We start from the raw sequence: 15,749 nt of genomic DNA, 5'->3' as shown, positions 1-15,749 counted from the left end.
GTGCGAGCTGAGGACTAACGACGTCTTACCTTTTAACGTGTGATTAAAATGGTAATCAGTACCAGGCTAATCCAGAAGAAAGAACGAGAACCTAGTGAAAAGACCGAACAGTGGATAATCTAAAAGAACTGGAAGTCAGAAACGAAATGAAGGATAGTCGTAACAATCGGAGAGAAAGATTCCAAAATGGCGACAATCATCTCTCCGTTAGTGCAAAAGCCGATATGATGATGACAGTAAGATTTTTCAGATATTCAGATCATCATATTTAGATCAACATAATGAAGAATATGTGAATCTGATGAATCCAATGATCAAGTTTAGCCTCCCAATTATTCAAAACCAACATTAGAAATGTGAACGGAACGGAACGTTGAAGGTCTTGAAATGGAGATGCGTATACAGTGTGTTCGCGAAGTATGGAATGAATTCGATATTTTCAAAACAAAGGTCGTTTTACAAAAATCTGAAATACAACGATTTTCAATTTTGATCTTCTACATTTTACAATAAAATTTCATTATACAGGTTGATACATATTAATGTGATGACGTCATCGATATTTTTTTCAAATGGAACACCCTATATTTGGTGTCAGTTTCAGATAATCCGTAACGAGCTAATTCCATAAAGGTATGATAGTTGGAGTCTAACGGACAGAATTTGAAAGATATGCGCTTAGAAAATAAATTTTATTGATATCTAATAAAAGTAGAAATCAATTAATCATTTTTTTTTTTTTTTTCTAATGATTGTTTAACAATGGAAAAATAATCCTGTAATAAATACATGACTTCATTTTGAATGTTCGAACTGTAGTCCTTGCTGTATTTGACAGTAACCTAAACGTTGAATAAATTCTTGTTAAACCTTGTTTATGGTTTCTTGAGAAATATTGTTTATTTCTGTTCGAATTCTCTCTTTCAATTCTTGAATATTTGCTGGTTTCGTTTTATGAACAACATTCTTCAGATGGCCCCACATAAAGTAATCCAACGGATTCAAGTCTAGCGACCTCGCTGGCCATAGTGTTGAAACCATAAACTTTCATCAAAACTTCTAGGATTAATTCTACTGGGGAATAAATTAATTGAAGTAGGTACGAAATATACCCTTGAAAACTGAAGGTATGTTGGCCCATCTAAAGTACCGTTGAAAAAGTAGGGTCTGATGATCCTGTTGCGGATATTGTGTATGATGCTCACACATCCAGTGGGGGTTTTCTTTGGCCCAGTACATACAATTCTGACGGTTGACCCCACCATTTAATGTAAAAGCGGCATCAACAGAAAAAAATATATTTTTTACGAGGAGATGGTCTCGGTGCCAGTTATCCATCATGGCTTCACAAAATTCTATTCTCCTATCTGGATTATCCTCGTTTAATTCCTGTAGAAATTCGATTTTAAAGGGATGCCATTTTTTCAATTTCAATATTTTGTGTTCAGTTGTTTTACTGACATCGAAATCATGACTAACCTTACGAACAGAAGTATTCACATCTTCTACGAAAGCAAGTAGAACAGCTAGTTTTGCATCATTATTTACAGAAGGACGACCTGATTTGCGTGCATTTTCAACTGTACCAGTTTCTCGAAATTTCTTTTCAATTTTACTTACTGCTGACTGCGTTATGCGCTTTCTGGATATTTTTCATTAAATAAGTTACACACTTTTATCTGAGTTCGCGATCTGCCTCCATAGCCAATCATCATAAGTATTTCAATTCTTTGCTTTACACTTTAATTCATTACTACTTCAAATTAATTCGAAGCAATACTACACAAAATTCACGAATCAATACACCAATAGTCAATCGAAATGATGACATTTCACAATAACAAAAAAAAGTAGCCGCCTAGTTTTTTGAAATTAATAAGAAATGCTTGTTAGCACGGTTACTGTCAACTACAGCAAGGACTACAGTTCGAACATTTAAAATAAAGTCATGTATTTTCTACTGGATTACTTTCCCATTGTTGAATTATTCATTAGAAAAAATATAAAATAATTATTTGATTTCTACTTTCATTAGATATTATTAAAATTTATTTTCCAAGCGCACATCTTTGAAATTCTGTCCGTTAGACCCCAAGTATCACACTTTTTCGGAATCAGCTCGTTACGCATTGTCTAAAACTGATACCAAATACAGGGTGGTGCATTTGAAAAAAGTACCGATGACGTCATCACATCAATACAGATCACCCTGTTTAGTGAAATTTTTATGTAAAATGTAGAATATTGATATTAAAAATCTAAGTGTTTCAGGTTTTTGTATAACGACCTTTGGTTTTGGAAATATCGAATTTATTCCATACTTTGCGGACACACTATATAAAGCGATATATTCCAATATAATTACTGTTACTCTTACTGAAGCAAAATCCTTCTACACTTCCATTCTGAAAGTTATTAAAAATAATTCCCAACCCAGAATTGAAATATTTTAAAAAGTCTCATGAAATTATTCCAGATTAAATGTCCAGGAACACTCCATTCGAAGGATTAACATGATTCATATGAAATTTTCCGTCGTTGCCCACAACATTTCGATAATCCATCTTCTCCTAAATTTATTTGTAATTCGATATCAATGGATGCTACAACACCATATCGACTAAATACATTGTTCAGTTCACGAAGTTATGAAGCCAAATCGTAGCGTGGTATGCGCTTCAGTTTGAAACAAAATAAACTTTATCGTTCAGAAAATTAGCGTACCGATATATTCATCATTTACAATATTGAATATTCAAATTGGATTATGATCGAATTCGCTTCAGAATTATTATCCAGATTGATATTCCGTACGACCACGATTTCGGTGAAAAAAACATCATCGTAAATAGTGGACTCCGGTAGATTGTGATAAGGAAACGTTATGAATAATTGAAATCAGAAGAAAGTTCATGTTTCTCTCCGGATTCCCATTCTAAGAAAATGAAACAAGATTTATGATTATTGAATCTCGGATTCAAGAAGTGAATTCATTCGAATTGTAACCATATCCTGTCTATGCAACCGAAGTCGATAATAATAAACTGCGTTAATTTTAATAAGAAAGCATTATGGCAGTTTAGGGGTTTAGATATTTTGAAATTAATTATCGAAACATCCATCTCTCCCAACGTAGTTGTGGTAGATTCTTGACAGGACTACTTTCCCGGATAACACCACGATGTACATTGTAAATGTGAATGTATATAGGTTTCTGTAATTCTTAATTATGCGAATGAATCTGAAGCTGACAACTACTCTTTGGCTTTCTGCTACTTCCTCATCATACAAAAAATGTAGAAATCTTTTAAAGAAGTAACTTACAGACACAAACTGAAAGAGAAAGACCTACTGAAACAGCTACTTTCTTATAAATATTGTCTCTATGGACATGTCGAAATATTTGTGAAACGGCATTTAGATCCCAAACAAATCCATTGGATTCATGTGATAATTGTCAGACCAATGATCACTTTAGGCTTTTCCAAACAAACATTTAACACCTGGATAGCAAGAAGATTTATGGACTTCTAGCAGAATCTTCCAGGATTGGCTAACTCCAAGGCGTTTATTCACCATTGGAAACTTGATACCAAACAGCTGTTGGACTACAAGAGGGATGAACTACGATGTCTAACAGGCCTTCTTACAGGTCACTGTAATTTGAATCATTATATGCAGAGATTCGGATTGTAGTAAGACAGTATGTGTCGCGTTTGTTTGGAAAATGATGAACCGGCAGAGCATATACTTTGTGCCTGCCCCGCTGGGGACACAATCACCATACAAACCAATCAGATCCGTTATGAAGCTGGGTTCATTAGGTCGAGTGTGAATAGGTGTGAGCCACAATAAACCCTTGCGAGTCACGACGGAGGGTCGAATAGATCCACTCACTTTAGACTTAACCTAACTTAACCTATAAACGAAAGAGAAATTTGTTCGGAACAAATAGTTTTATATAAACACTGAATTATATAACAAACACTTTTCTCTACTCAGTTTATATTCCAAACATTCGTTATGGAGTTGAATCAGATATTTACAGGATTTCTACAGAATATACTGAATGGAAGGTAAAAATTTCACTTACATGGAACACTGTCATCCTCACTGGTAGCCATGGATGTTTCGTCGTAAGACACTTGCCTTAGTGCTCTTCAGTATCAATCTGGGAAACATATAAGGAAAAACACACTTTTCACTCGAAATTACCATCATTTTCTAATTTTACCATTCTATAGGAGTCGCTATCAGCTATTTTTCAGCATTGAATCCATATATTACGGAATTTCATTAATGATTTTCAACAAACTGAAATCAATTGCTTAATCATACGACCACTTGAGACGTGATAGGTACAAAATATTTTAATTTTCTTCAGTTTCAATGAACTTCAAAATACAAATACTTTTCAATGAACGGATTTTGAACAACGTGACTCATCCTCTGTTAACTTTAACGTTTCATATAATTCTTTCAATTCACGTTGTCTCTCCAATGTTTTTTCATTAGTTTGCTTTGGATGGCACGATATCGAAATAATCCCAAATAGTGAAGTGGCGTATATGAATATCAGGATATTGGAGTGTTAGTTCATCCAAAAGAACATTAATTTCAGTAAAAAAATTATCTCAAAAATAAAATGAGACCAATTATGTTAATATGTTTATGAAAAATTTGCCAATAAGTAATCTATTGCAAATACATCTTATATTTCTTGCGAGCTGATGAATAAAGTCGATGATTTTCGGTAATTGAAAATCAAATTCCTTCAGAGTATAATTTCTCGAACTAGGCTGACGCGGACAATAAAGGACAGGTCTGTCATCGCACCATATGCCTGTGAAGGAGGTAACCAACCGCGTATCCGAAATTTGCTCAATTCCTCGTAGAGGAAAAGAAAATTTTCCACATATAGTCAGTGGGCATATTCGAAGACTGGCTATAAATCAAATCATCTAAAGGAACAATTCGTTCAGACCAGTTTCAACTCCCTGAACTATAGGTAAATGAGCTGAAACCTATCAGAAAACAATTACTCCCCTGACTAATACCACGAAGGGAGTTTGATTATATCCAACAGGTGTCGATGCAGGATTCTTCACTGCAGTTATTCCTGCATATGCTGTTGCGATAAACGAAATTATTGCTATTTAGAGCATATGTTTGACTAGAAAAGATATTTCTTCGAATAATAGACACAATTTTTGTGACCTCTACGAACAATCATCAGATATCCCACAGTCAAAGTTCAAAGATCGCTATTCTTCAAAATTATACACAAATTATCACCTTACTATTCAGTTTATTTTCGCCTAATTGTTATTTGATTTCTCTGTAATTATATAGATCCTCTTTTTTCTTGAAAGCATTATGTTCTATTTTTATTATAATTTTGATCTTTCAGGCTTCCATTTCTTGTCGATACAAGATCGTGTTACATATTTTCAAAATGATGTCTGAATCTTGGAATTGATATAAAATGATATTCATCATTATCATTATTGAATTGATTTTCGCCACAATAATTCAATTATCGTTAATCAAAAGCTTGAACGTTTCGAAAACTAGAGTACTATTACAAGTATACACGGAGCAAATTCTCTGCGATTTCGACCAAAAAGTGTTACTTTGTTGGGAATCTACCTATTTCACATCCTTTCAAAATAGCTTTTTCTTTATTTTAACGAAAGACTAGTAATCTATTTCTTTTGTTTTCTTCCAGTGACTGAAACATTGGCGAGAACATTATCATTTCCTTCATTAACTCCTCGGCAACATCAACTCCAACTCACTTTTAATAAGAATGAAGAACAGTGATGAGCTTATTTTTATGTAGGTAGGTCAATTTAGTGCGTGACTTTATTCAATCCTCCACTACAATTGTAGCTGACATCAATTCAAACTTGACTAGATACGCTTAACTTCCCAACGGAGCTGATGACTTCAATTCGTGAGGGATATTTCAGATCAGCTGGCAAGAGAAAGACTATGCCAAACACTGAAAATCTCACCCTATCCATGGTGAGACAGACTAAAAGTATGTGCTCTGCTACCAAGAAATAAATACCAGACCATGGTATATTTTTCCCAATCTAGTGGAGACTACTGTGGCTGTAGAGTACTAACCACATCCAGCAGAAAGAAAGTTTTTCCATGTCGTCAAAAGTAAGTTATTCAACTCTTGATCCTTAATATATCTAGGAGACAAAATGATGTTGCCAGAAAGAGACTTACCTTGGTGCGAAGCCTTGAGCAGCAGACTTCGATATAGCTGACGCACAGATGTCTCCATATAGGTTGCTGCGAACATTGAGGTGGAAATCTTACACATTGACCATTCAAAAACCACAATGTCTCTTCAGTATATCATTATTATAGTAGAGCTCATTACGGCAGATCTCTACATCACCTAGATACGTGCCGTTAGGGAGACTGAATGGACTTAGAGTTATATATCTTTACGACAGAGATGAGACATCATTCACTGACACTTCACTTGGCAGAGGTATTAAACTCCAAGAACTTTTATCGGCGACATTCACTTATACATCTTGCTTCCTGTAGAGTGACTTTCAAAATGAACACAATGAACGCTCATTTTGCGTAAGAAAAACTTTCGAAAATGGAAGGTTCAATCCTTCATTGACGATGTACGTAAATCTTACATACATCAGAGGTTTTGGGATCCTCACAATTGGTGATGATTTCAAAGGAAGAATTCTCTGCTTCCTTGTTATCAGAGTACTAAAATCGTTTCACGGATATCTGAAATCGTGATTATCTATAGTGATGTTTCATTTATTAGTACGTCGTCTTTATATACGAGTAGTTGTTTCCTAGATGCTTTCGCTTCGGTGAAAATCAGAGTGAGATCAGAGATTCGAACACATTGAATCTACAATGAAATCAGGAACTTTTCTAGTTGATCGACGATATGCAATTCCCTTGAAATCATTGGTAAAGTCTCGTATCTGACTTCAAGAAACAGCATCGAAATAGTTCAGATCGATCACAGTAGCTGCCCAAGAAACGAAGAGAGCGATTATTGTGGCCAGTTGGGGATTCCAAAGTTTAATTAGTTCACTGTTAATGATATTGATCGACAGTTCAAATGTAGAACCGCAGTCTTGCGGTTATATGCTAGTTGAGTGAATTGAACACTGTCATTCCGGTGTAGTTATGGTTATGGAAGCTATGCAAAGAAGTTTTGTTTCAGTTGCTCATTCAAATGCTTTCTTCGAATTCCAAATAATTATCATGAAACTTGAAAATGTAATAATATCATATAATAAATGATTTTTTATTTCAAAATTGTTCAAAAATTTTCTACACACTGTAAATTGAAGTTGCTCGCCGGGTCTGTCCGTCTGAACGCAAATAACTCAAAAATTATCGAACGGATTTTGATACGCTTTTTGACAATTTATTATGTGATTCAAGAGGAAGGTTGACGTCTATGATTCATCAACGTTATGTGTGAACTGTATGAAATGAGAGGACAATCATAGTGAAAAGTTGAAGGCGGTGGTGATCCTCGTGAATTTTTATTGTAAACGCTCCATTATTCCTTTGATATATGAAAAACGATCATCTACGTATTGTTCTTCTTCCATAGCCCAGCAAAATAGCCCATCTTCTTGATGTTGGTTATAATGGACCAATATTATAATGTATTTGAAAAGCTATTCAGACGGAATGATTGAGTAAATTTCCCTGAGTATTTGATTCACATTATGAGTGCACTTGATATCTTAGAAGTAGTGGCAAAAGTGGAGCTGTTGAGCGAGGAAATCAGATTGAACGGTCCGATAAACCGATGTGATACGCCCGTTGAAGATAGCTTTCAAACGCGAATGATTTCGAAACTCAAGATCTCATTATAGTGTTGTGTTATTTTTGAGTACATAGATATTCATCTTTTTCAGAATTTGAATTATCAATTGGGGATTTTATCGAAAATCGTTATTATTAGTTACTTGCTGAGAAATCCAGTTTCGCTCAGGAAGTTGATATGAGACGGTGTTAATGAAAGGTAGAAATATTATTACGTAATATTATATATCCCTGCAAATAAGCAGTTCAACCTTAACAAAATACTATCGACGATCATTTTTATACAATTTTCACAATAATTTTATTACACCAATCCCTCATGTGTGTAACCTTTCAGAGAACAATTACGATTTCAATATAGACTACAACATTCCACATTGAAAATATGAAGAACAAAAATTAATCATTACATGCGAACATTCAAAATTCCTTCCAAATTTCCAACAGAAAATTATCCACTCACCATTGTTGTTTTTATAAAATGTCAATAATCATTTATGAATTACCTGTTTTTCTAGAAGTTATATTGTACTATTATTGTTTTTTCTAAAATCTACCTGTTCTGCCAGAAATAACTATTCATCTAATTTTCTTTTGTGATAATCTACCGTTATATAAAAAATATTGGAGACTAGTTCGATGAACCAATCCACCTGATGAAGCTACCGAGTGACGAAACGCGTTTTGAATTAAAATCGTGAAAACTGTATAACTATCGAGACCTTCTTCCGTACTGCAGATACCGAAAACAAGGTCTAATAGAGTCTTGATGAGTCCTCTTTCAGTCGATTGATGGTGATTGGATTCGTGGTTCAGATACTGTCCCGTGTGAGTGGGTTTTCGATATACAGATGTTTCTCATTTTCCCAGTTTCCCGGTCCTCTTCACCAATACGTCTGAGAATGGCATTTCGTTGTGGACTTCCCTCTCCATTGTGAAAGTGATGGAAGGTCTTACGATTTTGATGTGTTTCAGGAACGCGTCTAGTTCAATATTCCCATGGTTCCAAATTATGAAGGTGTCGTCAACGTATCTTAACCAGACAGGAGGTTTCTTGTGGGCTTCTTCAATGACCAGAGTTTCAAATCACTCCATATATATGTTGGCTATGACTGGTGAAAGTGGCGATCCCATTGGCAGTCCCTCATCTTGTGTAAAGAATTTGTCCTTCAGTTGGAAATAACAGTTTCGTACACAGCAACCTAGTTATTCCATAATTACTTCTATAAGTGAATTCGTTCTATCTTAGGGGGTCCCTGTCTTCGGATAGCTTCTTCTTTATGCTTTGGAGTGCTTCCTCGACCGGAACGTTGGTGTAAAGGCTTTCCACGTCAAAACTAATCATCATGGTCAGTGTTATGGATTTCTATCAACTAACGGCCCAGCACTCAATACTGGAAACTGTAATTTATACATTGACTTAAGATATTCCAGGATGTTCTGTAATATTCCAGACGATTTTTGAACAATCAACAACTTTTCAGATTATTCTGCTATGTTTGGGAGTATTGTGTGATGCTTCCGAATTCTCTCGAATATTCTGTAATGTTCCAGATATTGCTTTAGGGTCAATATTCTAGCAGGTGAATTGTTCCAGATAGTACCATAGGGCTAATATTCTAGCAGGTGAAAGTGACTCACCCTCGTAATGTTTTTATATGTTACCGCTTGCTCAAATTATGTTTTGTTGCTGAACTTTTAACCTCTGGTTGGATGGTCGAAATGTTAATCACTTCATTATATTTTGTTTGGTATTATTCTTGATTTTTATTCCTCAAGTTCTCTTGCTACTCGATGAATCTCACCTGTTAATTGAAATTTGTTTTCCGATTCGATTTCGAAATCGACGAACAATGGAAACGCCATTGTCTCTAGGAGAAATTCAACTGTATTCCTATTAGGAATATGCGACGTCCAATGAAGAGTGTATTCACTGTATTGGTACACTCCATGATTTTTCTGTTTGACAATGTTTTCCTGGTAGTTGATCTTCCACTCAGATGAATTTAAAAACACACATTCTGAAGGAATAATGAACTAATTTCTCTAGAGTTTTTTCATCATCATATTTAGCCATTTCACAATCATGATACGCAATATTCCAGATCCTATTATTTGCTAATCTAGTGTACTAATTTCGTTTCTGCATACCTATATCATTGGCAATTAACAGGTGTTAAATTCTAAAATGGAGTTCATAACGGAAAGTGATTGAGTGATAAATCATTCGGAAACTAGCAACATAACATCTGCTTATAATACGCAGAGAGTCAACAACAAACGTGTAGAAATCATGCAAAGCTTATTACTTCGCTAGCTTATAATATGTTTTATACCTACTTTGTACCATTATTTCATTAACTTTACGACAAAAAGGTTCGTCGTGCAGATGGCAGTTTTATAGCTTTGCCTATGCAAATGCGTTTAGTTTAATAGGATTGCAGACATTAATCATTTTACTGGAAAACGATTCCCATACATGAAACAGTGCCAGTATCATACAGAGAGGATGATGAAGGTTCTATTTCTACAAGCTGGCTATTGAAAACATATTGCAATGCAGAACTGTCAGGAAAAAAACTTTTCACAAAAATCCGAAAACACGTGAAGTTTGTTTGTGATTGATCCCAAGCTGATGTTTCATGAGCAGATTCCATGTGGAGTTCAATTTACGTGATATGTTTTTTAAAATCCCCTCCAAGACACGTGACGATGTGATGCATACATAATAACTCGCGTGAATCAGGGGTTTATTCTATGTGATAACAGAGATGACAATTACAAGTGAATATAGATTTCTACATTATAAATACTGTATAAATACATTCATAATAAGCCATGTGATTCTCTGCATTTATTGTCGAAAATTACAAAGGAGAATGTGAAAATTATAATACATTCATAATAAGCTATGTGATTCTCTGCATTTATTGTCCAAAATTACAAAGGAGAATGTGAAAATTACAGTTCAGTACACGTGACTCAATACGTATGTTCACAAGCAGTTTTCACCGAATTCACTAGGTAGTATGACGTTCACAGAAATCCATGTGATATCAATTGCTTTTTTCTGTAATTTCACACGATTAATTCGGTAGTGAAGTTTTTAATGTTTCAAGAACTTTTGAAAAGCAGTGACTCATATGATAATCATGTGTTCTGGAGGGCATTCAGAAAATGTGAAGTGACTTTCAAAAAATTGAGTTAAATTATCACTAAATTATCACTAAAGTATGTTATGCTTTCGAATTTCACAATTTATTTTGAATTGAATTGTTGTTGATTTTCCAGAATAAAATTTGTCATTTAATTGTATTCAAACGAGGACACATCAGCTCAAGAGAATTTATATTATATACAAAAAATATTATATACTATCATATTCATAAAATATCAGACACAAAATTAAACCTGACCATGCCTCAGCACAAAACTGCATTTTTTCATAGGTGTTTTGTCTTCAATGCCATCCAAATGTACAATACTCTGCCTGGTGAATTCAAAATATATAATATAAATAAGTTCAAATATAAATTGAAGCATCATTTACTTGGCAAGCTGTAATTCATTTATAGCTCATACTACATTTCAATCTATAATGATTTGTATTGTTAGCTATACATGCATAACGTATGTTTTATTTTATTTCATGTTTTTCTATTAATTCAAATTTTGTCAGTCGATCCTTAAGGGCTCTGTCCCTCTGTTGGATAAGTGGAATAGGTAGACTTCGCCAATAATTTATGAATGTAACAATCATGTACTGTTACATTCATAAACTTATTATTATTATAATTATTTATAAATCATGAATTAGTCATAAATGATTCTGAAATGAGAGACATCAACCATGAATTCAGCTTCATTCTTAAAGCATCCAATAAAATTCTGATGCTGACATTTCTCATATTTGTTAAAGTCTATTTCAGAAAGATCTCATACCTCGAGCTAAATTTATTTTTTCCCATTTTCGCTCCCATTATTCGTTTTCCCTCGCCATAATTTCAATAAAAATGAAAACACAAAGCACCGTCCTGGGAGAAATGAATGAATGACAAATGTCTGATTCCGAATACCCCAAACTCCAAGTTTAAACGCTAAGATATCTGACAGAGGCCGAGAGGCTTTATAAATGGGATCTTCCAACTTTCAAATATATTCACAGTACGCCCCAGAGTGGCCAAATTTGTCTTAGATGTCATTCACAGCGGTCCAGAGAAAAAGGTTCATAACATATCTTCTGATTTAATGATAATAAAATGTCTACGACTTTTCCCTGTGAAAAATATCCGGCGCTTTCTCACTGTAGGAGAATATGACTCGAAAAATTTTTCAAAAATGTATACAAAATGTCGAAAAGTTTTCAGGATGGATTCTATCATCTTGGTGATTCGAACTGAATTATTGATAATCAATGAATTTTAAATATTTGTTGAAGGCTTATCAGTAGATTATCAATTTTGAAAAAAAGTTAATTTTCAATTTTCTCAAAACATATTCATTCATTTATCAATTTTTTTGTGTCTCCTCCAAAGTGTTTTCGTCAGATATAAGGCTCCTCCATTGGGACCATTTAACTTTGGTTTCGATGTTATAATCATATACCCATCATTCGTAACCAGTTATGACCCTTTTAAACATTTGAGTCGCAGTTGATGATATTTAACAATTCTTGAGTGATGCTAATGCGACGGTTTTTTTTTTCTGGTCAGAATTCAGCAATTTTGGAACGAACTGCCACATTTTCCATGCTCAAAATTTTCGAAAAACGCGTGGCATGATCCAACTGATATGCCGATATTCTCAGCTACTTTTATAATAGTGATCCGATGATTCTCCATAACAATTTTCTTCACTTTCCCAACATTTCCAGCGTTTGTTGATGTGCTGGGATATCCAGAGTGAGCTTCGTCATTCACATCGTCTCGACCTTCTGTGAAAAGTTTGTATCAGTTCTGAATGTTTTTCTGACTCAGAGTACAATCACTGTATGTCACTGTCACCATTATTGATAACGCAGTTATGCAAAAAAAAACTTTAAAAAAAATTGTTTTGATTACGTTAACTGATCTTAATGTAGTTTTTTGCGCTGATTTAAAAAATGACATTTGTTTTCATCTATCACGTAAGGTTTGCCTACAAAATAAGGATGAAATAATTGAAAAAGTACAAAAAAACGAGGAATCGTGGATTTATTTTTATTATTTCAACATGAAGTAAAAGCAAAAAAACAATGCTACATAGCTAAACTAAGCATAATAGTGATACACAAGTGTTTGGAAAGTGATTATAAGTCTCTGTAAAAACGTTTTATTTTTCCGTCAAAGCTTCTTATGTGTTCTTGTGAATTTTCCCTTTTTAACATCCAATAGTAGTCTGCCATCATGTTAACATTTCAGCGACCTTGATATCTGCGCTCCATTTTTTTCATGTCTTAATGGAACCTTTCTCCTTGTTCGTCACTTACAGTCCCTAGATTTTCGGGAAAGTAGTCCAGATGTGAGTGAAGGAAATGGACTTTGACACTCATGTTGCAGTCCAACATTTTGTGTCAATTCAACAACCAAAGTTTTGTAGTTTGGGTATATTTTGTTTCCAAGAAAGCCTGTTATAACAAGTTTAAATGAATTTCAGGCATTTTTTTCGTTCATTTCCATTTCAGTGAAAAAGCGTTGAGGAATGAACAAGAATTTGATCTACATCACCATGTATTAGCTTTTGTTTTATTGATAAAAAAAAATGTTGTTGATAGAGTTGTTACTGTCAAGTTAGTTGAATTAATTTTTTCTGAGATTTGTATATTTATTTTCATTAAAGTTGTTTACTGTTGAATAATTCTGTGTTCGACCTAAACACAACCTCAACCTCAGCACAAAGCTTTCATCTTTTGAAAGTTTTCTTATGTCTGGCCCAACGAAGACTCCTTCTTTCAGTTCAGCATAGGCTAGACCAGGAAACTTTTCAGAAAAATACTTGAAACAATCTCCTCCTTTGTCTAATGCTTTCACAAACTGTTTCTTCAGCCCTAATTTGATATGGAGTGGTGGAAGTAAGATTTTTCTAGGATCCACTGAACTTTGTGTTTCATCAACATTTTCAACTCCAGGAATAAGACCTTTCTTATTGGCCACGCCTGCTTGACATAGTGGTGTTTCCTGTCACGGCTATCCCATTCACATAGGAAACATGGAAACTTAGTCTACACACTTTGTTGACCTAGTAACATTGAAAAAACTTTCAAGTCTCCACAAATGGTCTACTTATGATCAGAGGAGCTGAGCTTATTAAGAACAAATTCAAGATTTTCGTATAGCATTCTTTCAAATGGACACATTCCCTTTCTCTGGATCGGTACCATGAAAATGAAACACCAGAGGCTAACATATGTCTTCCATTAAGTCTAGACCCTTAAACTTCTGCTGAGTCCTTTGGGAGGCCCAGATCTCATACTAAATGGTTCAAGTGAAATTTGTGATTTATCTATAGATGATAGAATTTTTTTATTATTTTTTCCGTAATCCGCACACAAAATACTGTTAAAATCACTAGTTGAATATCCTACAATGTTTTCATCGCAGACCTGTGTGTAATTACGCCGACTATCAATTTTGGAAATAACGTAAATTTCAATTCTTCTCTTTGAATATTTCCATGATGCACACTACCTTGCACTAACAAGCGACCAAATAGCCCGAAACCGGTCTGCAAGTGCCAAAGCCCTTTTAGATAATTTGAAGTACTTTTCATTCAAGATATGAGCAATACTTCTTTCAAATCCCGACATACAAAGTCCGATGACAGACTTTGATTCGGATCTGCACTTTCTCGCTTGGACGTACGTTTCTCTATATCGTGATCACGTCGGGGTCACCAAATGTTGTTTCCTTTATAATTATCAAACTCGAAAATGCTCAATATTCTATTTTTAGTCGGGATAAATCCTTATCTAATTTTTCTCTGACAAATTATATCAGTAACTATCCAAAACATTTTGGTTTGTTATTTACAGGGTCATATTATAAATAATTCAAGGCAAACTAATTAAAAGATCTTCTCTGTTAATAATGTTTCACTCAGCTTGTTTTATTTTATAATTAATGTCTTATATCTTTTCATTAATATTATTTTCATGTTCCCTAAATTTATCTCCAGTTAATTTATTTTCCCTGTCTATCTTTTTATTTAAATTTTCATTCTCTTCTCTTCCTAAATTGATTTCCTGAAGTAACCCTCCTTCTATGGTCTTTTTATACTCTGGTAATTCTTGTTTTAGATCATCATGGTTTATTTTTATTTCTTTGCTTACATTATTTTTCTGTTCATCTAATTTTCTACATATCTACTTCTTCATATCTTCATTCCCTCTTTTCCAATTTTTTCATATCTTCTTGTCTTTTTCTTTCCAATTTTTCCATATCTCCTTGTCTTTATCTTTCCAGTCTTTCAGTTTCTTCTAGTATTTTTCTTTTCAATTTTTCCATATCTACTTTTCGTTGTTTTTCTTCTTCTTTCCCCATTCTTTCCAATCTTTCAATACATACATGTATGTCCATAGGTGTTTGTCTTGCTGGCTCTTCTGTTCTGGTATCACCTATCTGCTGTGTTTTTCTACATTTTTTTCTGTTGTCTGTTCAGGCTGTTCTTCTTAGTTCTTCTGATATTCATTTTTTTTTTATTTTGTGAATTCATCTAAAATTTAGATTATTGATATTTATCATTTTAGTTGAACAATTAAGCTGTACAATTGTTCTGTACAATAGCTCTGCGTTTCGCGTTGGACGACAAATTATTATACAATGTGAAGTGGGTTTTGTAATTAAATTATAGTTATTATATTTGTTTTTATTATTATTGAAATAAAAATTTTGATTCAGCTATATATAAAGAAGTTATTGATCGGACATAGCATT

The 15,749-nt window shown here is 33.9% G+C and overlaps 1 protein-coding gene across 1 annotated transcript in view; it reads left to right on the top strand.

Annotated features, from left to right (window-relative positions):
• The window catches only part of LOC111502089 (uncharacterized), a 595,228-nt gene that overhangs the window by 96,676 nt on the left and 482,803 nt on the right, over positions 1-15,749 (top strand). The gene's annotated exons all lie outside the window — the stretch shown is intronic.

This window comes from Leptinotarsa decemlineata, unplaced genomic scaffold, assembly GCF_025532065.1.
Source record: "Leptinotarsa decemlineata unplaced genomic scaffold, Ldec_3_MD MMD2_tig00026282_RagTag_RagTag, whole genome shotgun sequence".
NCBI lineage: Eukaryota > Metazoa > Arthropoda > Insecta > Coleoptera > Chrysomelidae > Leptinotarsa > Leptinotarsa decemlineata.
The sequence above is the reverse complement of the archived record's forward strand: the minus strand, read 5'-3'. Positions and strand labels throughout refer to the sequence as shown.